We start from the raw sequence: 9,543 nt of genomic DNA on the forward strand, positions 1-9,543 counted from the left end.
GTCATCACCTTCTGGAGATACAACCCTGGGCTGGGGCACACCAGGCAAAGAGTCTGATTTTATATGGCCTCTGTCTCTGGCATAGTCAGAGGCAAGGGTGATTTCTGCTTTTCAAGCTTCTTCTGGGGGCTCAGCTGCCAGCCCTTAGTTGGAAATATGAGAGAATAAAACAACAGGAAAATAACTTTCATTCCTTATCCAAATCACAGTTGCACCTCGACAATACTGATCTCTAATCATCTGAACTACCACATTTTGGAGCCTTTTGCTAGCCTTGACTTTCAAAGTCATCCCAGTCTTCCAGCATTTTACAGACTTGTCAGACTCTTCCATAACAGGCGCTGATCACTTTTATCTGCCTGAGCCTTGCAGACTTGGCGGACTTCTGAACTTGCCCTTTGCCTGTGCTGACACCGGATACCTGCCTAACCCTCAAGTCTCCCACAATCCTCCTGCCTACAGTGTGAGCTGTAAATCAAATTCTGCTGTTACCAGTGAGGAGAGAGCTGTGAACTATATTCTTGAAAGGTTCTACTAGGTCTTCAAGAGGGGGAAAGTTCATAATAAAATATTTTTCCTATGCTCAGGCAACAGAAGCCTACACAGCTGATTTAAATTGAATTGGAAGCTAATGGGGCAGGCAGTAAACCTTAGTGGTTAGGACAATGGACTTTGGAGTGAGACAGACCTGGGTTTGAATCCTAGCTCTTTGAATTATTGGCATAATGTGGGGGCGAGATGTTGTCTTCCTAAGTCTCAGTTTTATCATCTGTAAAATGGAGATAGTAATGCCTGTCTCATAGGCATTGTAATTGTATTCCATGAAATAATGTATAATGTGTTTATCATAGTGCCTTGTGCATAATAAACACAAGTACTAGTTTCTATTTTGTAATTTTATGTAGCACCCCTTTTGCAAAATTCAGTCCAGCCCAGCCCATCTGACCATACTGGTCCATACTCTTTCTACTGTATCAAATGGCTTCAGTTTATGCCCTCAGACCTATCAGCTGGTTCACAAGATCTCTCTTCAGTTACAGACTGTCTACTGGATTTTTTATTTCAGTGACTATATTTTTCACTTCTAGAAGTTCTAGTTCATTCTTTTAAAAGTAGCTATTTTTTCTGGGTGTCTCATTTTGGGGGGAGCTATTTGGTGTACCTTTAAACTATTTAATATACTTGTTTTATAGTATCTATGAAATGGATTATATGAGTTCTTTAGGGCTGAATTCTACCATTTTTGTTTGCGCCGACACTCACGATAGATCAATTTTTGGATATGTTTCCACTTTGGATTGAGAGTTATCTTGAGGAGGTCTTTATCTGTGGAAATCATGTTCAATTTTGATTGCAGACATTTGCCCATAAGAGTGGTGATATTTTCTTCTTATAGATGCTTCAGGGGCATTGGAAGTCTAGAACCTATTCTGTGTAATAGTCCAGCTCGGTGGTTTCAGGATCATATGAGTGAAATCAATTAGGGCTTTAGATATACATGTGGTGCAAGCTGGTGGTTACAGACTTTTCCTAACTGCCAACTGTTTGAGGGAGACAAGGTTTCTTGTCATCTCTTTGGGGGTAGGCTGATTATTTCTGGTTTATCCTTTTATTGTATGTGTTATTCTTCATAGAGCCTGTTGTTCTGCAAGTGACTGAGTTCTGACTCTCCCCACCTTGCATAAGCACAAGATCTCATGTCTTATTACAGCATGGGCATTAAAACTAAAGCCCTGAGATTACTGAGAGTGACCGAGCCTGACCCTGGTCACTTCAGGGTAGCTGCAGTATCAGCAGACATGCCTACATCCTTGCTTTTGAGTTTCTTCTCCATTTCTGACCTCTGAGGATTTCTCTTTCTTATGATCTGAAATCATGCATCTAAATGAACGTTTGCTCATTTTATCTAGCATTTATAAACATTTGTGGAAGGAATTTTTTCGGAATATCTAGCGTGCATAATGTTGGAACCGCAAGTCTCGTAATGGAAGAATTTCTCCCGTTGTTCGAGACATCCCATCCTTAATGCTTTCTTTACTGTGAATGTCTCTACTACAAAGCTGGTGCTCATGGAAGCTGCCTGGCCCTGGGATTGTTTTTTAACAACTTGAGGGGTCTCTTTCAAGCCTCTGTGGGTTAACTATTTCCTGCCCATTAGGCATGAGTAATCTTTAAAGTGGTCTTTATCATTCTGACTGAAACTATAAGGTATTAAGCAATATCCTAGATGATTTCCATTCCTCTCAATTTGTATGTTCCTGCTCTTGGCAACATTTCCCCAAGACAATAAGAAGTATCTGATTATATATGCATGTATTTCCTATGAAACCTTTACAGTATTGAAATCCGAAGAGCAGAGAGAGACCTGCATTTTCTGGGCCACATGAACCGTGGAAGGGAGACCCATTCTTACTGCTTTGGGTAACGACAACTAATTTCCCTTCAAGAAATGATCGGTCATCTCCATAGCTCAAGCCGACTAGGTCTTACCTCACTAAAACCAAAAAATTAGAATAATTTGCCTGAGTGGGAAGTAAACACGTATCGGTTCAAACACACACTGCCACCTTCCTCCACCACTTTTTATACCGAAATGAGCTTCAGATCTTCTCAATAAAAGTCATCAGGTCTGTACGATCCAGACAGCCCCTCTTTGGCCCGGGAGATGTGTCTGTTTTGTTTCATATCACCTCATTCTGCAGTAAATTGTGACTTCTGGGGCGCAGGGGCAGCGCAATTACTGAGCTACTCTATAAAGGGCTTAGGCTTCAAGAGTGAAGGAGCAAAATGTTTCCTGATTGGCAAGAAGCCACAGGATTATTTTATTTTAACTAAAGATATATGAGGCATGGAGGAAAGCACGTCAACTTTGGAATCAGTCAGAAATGAATTCCAGTCCCGGTTCTGTAACTCATGAACGGTGTGATACTTGACAAGCTAGTAAGCCTCTTAGAATCAATTTGCAAGGCATAGGAAGCTAATATTTGTGGAAGGTCCAATTTAGGGGCCGCATAATATTGTAGAGAAGATCTTAGAACCATCCGGGTGTAGGTTCAGATTTGGCCTCTGCCATTTTCTTTTGTCTAGAATGGGGACAGCAGTACCTCCTGCACAAAGTTGTAACGATTAAAGTCAAGGAGAAAATCTCTGTTAAGCAGCTGGTCCGTGATGTGAGTTCCCTTCTTTGGTTAGGCAGTCCTTGGCTCGGTACATACCAGTTCTGGTCCCTTGCTCCAGACTGAGGGACTGAGCGATTCGACTCAGTCCTACGCTTACAGTGCCCTCTATGCGGGAGGAGGCCGTTTGCTCGGCTTTTCGCTCCAGGTACGATGCCCCTTTCATTCTCCTTCCTTCAATTTTTTTCCCAGAGGGTTATTGGAAGCTGGGAATGGCTGCAGGCCAGTAGGCCGCTTCCTGCCGACCACCTGGCCCTCCCACAGAGCTTTCTCTCTTACAGCCTCTGGGCCCACGCAAAAGGCCACTGGCTTAGGCCTGGCCTTAGATTCCTGAGAGGCCTCTGGAATTTTCTGGAGACAGACTGGGCTGTGTCGGCAGCCCACAGCCTGGAACAGAGGGAACAGAGGTATATGGCAGGCCGTTCCTTTGAGCCTCTCTCCCTCCCTGAGGCTTGTGGTTTTAAAGCTTTAATTGCCGAGATCAGAGCCACTCTGTTTCAATGCAGCGCCAGGAAGGGCCACGCCAGCCTAGTGCAGGTGATGGCGGCTCCTTCCAGAGGTCCTCAGCCTGGCCTAGAGAAGCGGTGGCTGCAGGGCCCTGGAGCCTCCTGTGGGGCTTGTGTTTCCCTTCCTATTAAATCCTCTCTGTGCTCAGAAGGCCGCTCCACCTGCCCATCTCTCCAGCTTTGCCTCTGGTGTCTTTCAAAGCTTCAGTGTTTCCTCAAATTAAGAGACCCAGCTGCTCGAGGCCCTTTGTTCGGTGTCTCTGGGATGACCTTTCAGATGATTCGTCCCCACTTGCAGGGGCTCAGCTTCGCTGGTATTTAGACTCCGAGCTTCCCTGGCTAATCGGAATTTATTATCCTCTTTGTGAGGAGACTCTGAGGTTCTTTCTCTCCAGGGAGGGCTGTCTTCTGGGTGAGTGATACATGGGCTGGCCCTGGCTCCCTAATCCTGGCAAGCCCCGTTTCCAGGTTGCGTCTCCATGGGCCCCAGAGACTCCGCGTGTGTGTGCGTGCGCGTGCGCACACACGCTCGCTTGGTCATGGAGAATAAGGACTTTCAGATCTCAGGGTTGTTCTGGGATAAAGGAATCAGATTAGAGTTGAAGGAACCTGGAGTCTTCTTGGCCTCGCTTTAACAGCTTTGCGAGAGCTGTTTAATTATTCTTGCAGATCTGAGTAAGTCTTGTTGGTGGAATTTTTATTGTAGTAAACTATATATAAATTTTAGTCCGTTTTAAGTGGACAGTTCAGTGTCGTTAAGTGCCTTCACATTGTTGTGCAGTCATCACCGCCATCTGTCTCCAGAACTTTTCCACCTTCCCAAACGGAAACTCTGTACCCAGTAAGCATTAACTCCCCATTCCCCACTCCTCCAGCCCCAGAAAATCACAATGCTACCTTCTGTCCTATGAATTGGATTACTTGAGTTATATAAGCGGAATCATACAGCATTTGTTGAATACTAGTCCATTGTACAGGTGTGCACATATTGTTATCCAGTCACCCACTGATAGACATTTGGGTTGTTTTCACCTTTTGGCTATTGTGAATAATGTTGCGAAGACCATTTGTGTACAAATATCTGCTCAGGTCAACTACCTTCAGTTCTTTTGGGTATATACCTAGAAGTGGAATTGCTGGGGCATATGGTAATTTTATGTTTACTTTTTTGAGGAGTTGCCATGAGGTTTTCCACAGCGGCTGTGCCATTACAGCCTGTCTCGTTTTTTATAGTAGCTATCCTAGTGGGTGTGTGGTGTATGTTCATTGAACTTTGAGGGTGATAAAAACGAGAACTGCCATGTTGATCATTTATTAAATTCATACTGTGTACTAAATATTTAACACAAATCATCTCACTGAATCTTTAAGACAATCCTGTGTAGTTTGCTGTTATTTCTGTTTTACAGAAGGGCAAACTGAAGCTCAGAAAAGTTATGTAACTTGCTCAAAATCAAACAACTGAAAGTGAGCAGAGCAGGGAGTCCAATGCAGGGGTCAGGGTCCCATGTCCATGCTCTTGCCACTAGACAGCTAGTCTTCTAACCACATAGTCGTGCTTAGAGGAAAACTTAGGATTTCCCCCACTGCCAGTGGACAGCTAATTACAGAAGGCTTCAAAATGTAAAGCAAAGACTTTCCATAAATGTGGGGAATTAGGATGTTGGCAGGTTTGCTGGGAAAATGTCTCCCCCTCCCACCCACACAGTGAAAATATAGTCACCCAGGAGACATTCCAAGCCTGCCTTGAACCTTACTAGGTGTGACATTGCTGTTGTAGATCCTAAGGCCCTTCCTTCAGGGAGCACACCATCTAGTTGGGGAAACACCTCCTAGGGTAATCATGGTATAGGGCGCTGTGAGCTGGGGCAGAAGAGGCAACTACAGAACAGTGTGCAGGGTGTTGTGACTAGGGAATACAGAGAGGGTCTTAGGAGCACAGATGGTGAGAATAATCGACTTCATCCTTCAGCATGAGGACCAGGAAAGGATTCATATCAGAATCATCACTGGAATTGAATGCTGAAGGCTGAGCTACAACATGATAGTTGGAAGCATGGTGACAACAGAGGGCAAAGGTATTTTGTGCATAAGAACAAAGGCTCAGAGGATGGAGAGAATGTGGTCTATGTGAAGTGGTGCAAATATTTCAGTACATCTGTAGCATAAGAGACGTGTTAAGGAGTGGCCGAAATTGGATTGGAATTATAGATACAGGCTGTCTCATTGAAGAGTCTTATCTAACAAAATGTTTCTATTGGTCTTGTAGTTGATGGAGAGGCATGGAAAATCTGTTTTAAGCATGACAGTGACCTGGTCAAATTTGTGTTTTAGAAAATCACTTTTACACAACCTGAGGTGAGTTGGAAGGTGAGATCTGAGGCTAGCAGTAGGGAGACTAAAGCGTAATAATAGCTTACATAAACTAACTGCTTGCTATGTGAGTGCACTGTACAAAAACATGACATGCATTACTCATTCAGTTTCCATAACAACTCTGTGAAAAATGTATTATCCCATTTTACAGATGGGGAAACTGAGGTTAAATAACTTGTATAAGGTCACATTGCACTAAGGGTGTGGCTAACATCTTAATCAGAGCTGTCTTAGTTCACAGCCCAAGGAAGAAATGGCCCCTGAAATTAGGGCTGCCATTTAGGAAGAAAAAGCTGACTGATACCCAAGGTATTTAGAAGGTGGAAATAACTGAAAATGATACTGACTAGATTTTCCAGGGAAGAAAGGAAAATGAGGTGTCAGTGAAGGGTCTTTGATGCCTCGTTTGGAGGACTGTGTGTTTGGCTGTGACTTCTACTCAGAGGAGAAGCATAGGAGGGTGGAGGAAAAAGATGGTGGGCTCTTTTCTGGACGGGTTGTAAAGCCCATAGAAATCAAATGTTGATCAAAGATATCTTTTGAAATATGAACTTATGTCATTATCATTAGTGATGAATCTTCCCTTGAGATGCCAGTGACAGTTGCACACATATGTAATGTACAAATAAATTAGTAAGTATATAGTTATTGGAGGTGCATTCAACTTTCTTTACTGATCCAGATGAATGATAAAAAAAAGTTTGGGAATTGGGAGTATGGGATTAACAGATGCATACTCCCATACATAAAACAGATAAACAACAAGGATTTAGTGTATAACACAGGGAACTATATTCGATATCATGTAATAAACTACAATGGAAAATAATTTTAAAAAAGAATATAGATATATACACATATATGTATAACCAAATCACTTTGCTGTACACCTGAAACTAATAAAATTGTAAATCAACTATACTGCAATTAAAATTTTTTAAAAAAACTAAAAAAGTTTGGAAACTACTAATTTTATAATAGATTCATAGAAATCAAGATTAAAAGTATATTCAATACCAAAGCATTGCCTAAAACATGGAGACAATATTTTTGTGATGTATGGTTTTCTTGACCACCTGGTCCCACTTATAAAAAGTCTGTGTTCTATTATTTGATAGTATATTTATTAGTTACATATATTCAACACTGGTGAACCTATTCCACCTTCTTAGTCCTCACTCCTAATATGTTATTTCAATCCCTGGTCACATTTTATTAATTTTAATTTATCTTGTTTTAGAATTAACCCTGCAAAACTATTCTCTGTAGAGTCTCTGGACAGTGTCGTTTCATTGTTTAAAATCTGTCAGTGGCTCCATATTGCCCGTATGGCACTCAAAGTCTTGGTCACCTGTGTCTTTTCCTTTTCTCTCACTGTCAGCTACAATGAGATATTTATGGAGATACAAGCAAGCCCTGCCACTTTCCAGTGCTGTGTTTTTCACTCCCAATATACCCATATTCTTTCTTTCTTATTGATCTAGAAACCACCTATTTATCCATCCAAACCCTGTTCTTGTCTCCTCTAAGAACTCCCCTCCAGACCCCAGCAGAGGTGTTATTTCCCCTATGTCTACAATATACCAAATACATACCTGTTTAACACTGTTATAAACTTATGGGTTACCAGGGGATGGGGGGGGGAGGGATAAACTGGGAGATTGGGATCTGATATATACACACTACTATATATAAAATAGATAACTAATAAGAACCTGTTGTATAGCACAGGGAACTCTACTCAATACTCTCTAATGGCCTATATGGGAAAAGAATCTAAAAAAAAGTGGATATATGTATATAACTGATTCACTTTGCTGTACACCTGAAACTAACACAACATTGTAAATCAACTATACTCCAGTAAAAATTAAAAAATACATTTGATGTGTCTGTTTCATGCCATAGACGGTGAGCTCCTTAAGGGTAAGGACTGGATTTGTATAGCTGTGTAGTCTCTCACCATCCCTTATAATATACCAAATACAAGAAAGGCTTCAACAGGTGTTGGTGAGCTAAATGAATGAATGATTATTTATTGTCAAAATTACATAAGTTAATATGTACAAAGCCCTTAAAGAGTGCCCATAATTGGTGTTATGTAAGTATTTGCCACTATCTTTCTCCTCTGTAATTTCTTTCAATATTTCTTTCCAATTGGTTTTGTCATCCAAGTAGATCAAAGGAAAGAAACATGGCTTCACATTACTTCATAAAACCTCCTCTAAGCACTTAGTTAACTTCTCACACATTCATCAAGCATTTGTGATCCCCACTGTCCAAATTTCTGTTGATTTTCTTCCTAACCATGTGTGGTCGAGCCCTCTGAGTACATTCTAATACCCCACCCGTCTGTAGCATAGATGTATTTACTTTCTTTTCCCCACCAACATTCTCCAATCCCTCTCACTTTTCTAGCTTTTGCAATGGTGTTTTCCATCTCTCTTGAATCTCAGGGATTCTTTGCAATAACATTAATCTTTATTGCAAAAGACTGCCACATTCTTTTGGTATGGATTTATCTTTGCAGATTTTGCCCCAGATAAATAAATAAAATGGAACACCACACTTCTGGAACTGAACATGGAAATTTGTTTTACTTTTGTGAGGCTGAACATTTATTTATTATTATTTTTTTAAATATGGAACGCTTCACGAATTTGCGTGTCATCCTTGCGCAGGGGCCATGCTAATCTTCTCTGTATCGTTCCGATTTTAGTATATGTGCTGCCGAAGCGAGCATGAGGCTGAACATTTAGTGATGAATCCATATTGTACTGACGGCAACTGCTTCAAAAATTTCATATGTTGTATAGCCGTTGGTAATAGTGCATATGCATGTGGGCAGGGAGAACTGTGCAAATATCAAAAATAATTATGATTATTAAAAAAAATTCCACTAGGTGTTCTCAGAAATGAATCTTCCAAATTACTTTTGCACAATTCAGGAAAATTGAAATGTGCATTTCAATAATTGTAGAAAAATTTTCAAGCAATCTCCTCTCATTTAAGTCATCCAGTTAAGGTGCTGCTGTTACAAACAAAAGGATCGTAGATACGTCAGACACAGCAGCCATACTGTCAAAACAGAACTATAGAGATCATGAGAGTCATGCTTTGTTTGTAGACAGTTTACCAGGGATGATATTGTTTGGATTATTTTGTTTGGTTGGGCAATTTATTACTAATATTCCTCAAAAGTCATTACTAAAAAGCATTATTGTTTCACTTGTTCACGTGCTCTTTATCTATTCTTCATGTGTGAATATCTCCATTTATCAACCCATCCACCCATCAAGTTCATGTTTATTAAGCATGACTCTGCATCAGGGCCTGAGCTAAGTTAAATTATAGGAGTAGGAAAACCTTTTGACTTGGGCCTCCAGCCTAATGTGGGCCACAAATTTACTTAGTTTGGGGTCTTTAAATTTCCTCCATGAGTTTAATATCAACTGTAACTTTGTATGAAAGCTAGATTTTTTGGG

At 41.0% G+C, this 9,543-nt stretch overlaps 1 non-coding gene across 1 annotated transcript; it reads right to left on the minus strand.

Annotated features, from left to right (window-relative positions):
- Positions 1-8,694: 8,694 nt before the first annotated feature.
- Positions 8,695-8,801, minus strand: LOC132427791 (U6 spliceosomal RNA). Its single transcript, XR_009519997.1, has one exon. It is a non-coding gene; the product is annotated as a U6 spliceosomal RNA (small nuclear RNA).
- Between the last annotated feature and the right edge of the window lie 742 nt (positions 8,802-9,543).

Source organism: Delphinus delphis, chromosome 6 (assembly GCF_949987515.2).
Source record: "Delphinus delphis chromosome 6, mDelDel1.2, whole genome shotgun sequence".
In the NCBI taxonomy this organism is placed as follows: Eukaryota; Metazoa; Chordata; class Mammalia; order Artiodactyla; family Delphinidae; genus Delphinus; species Delphinus delphis.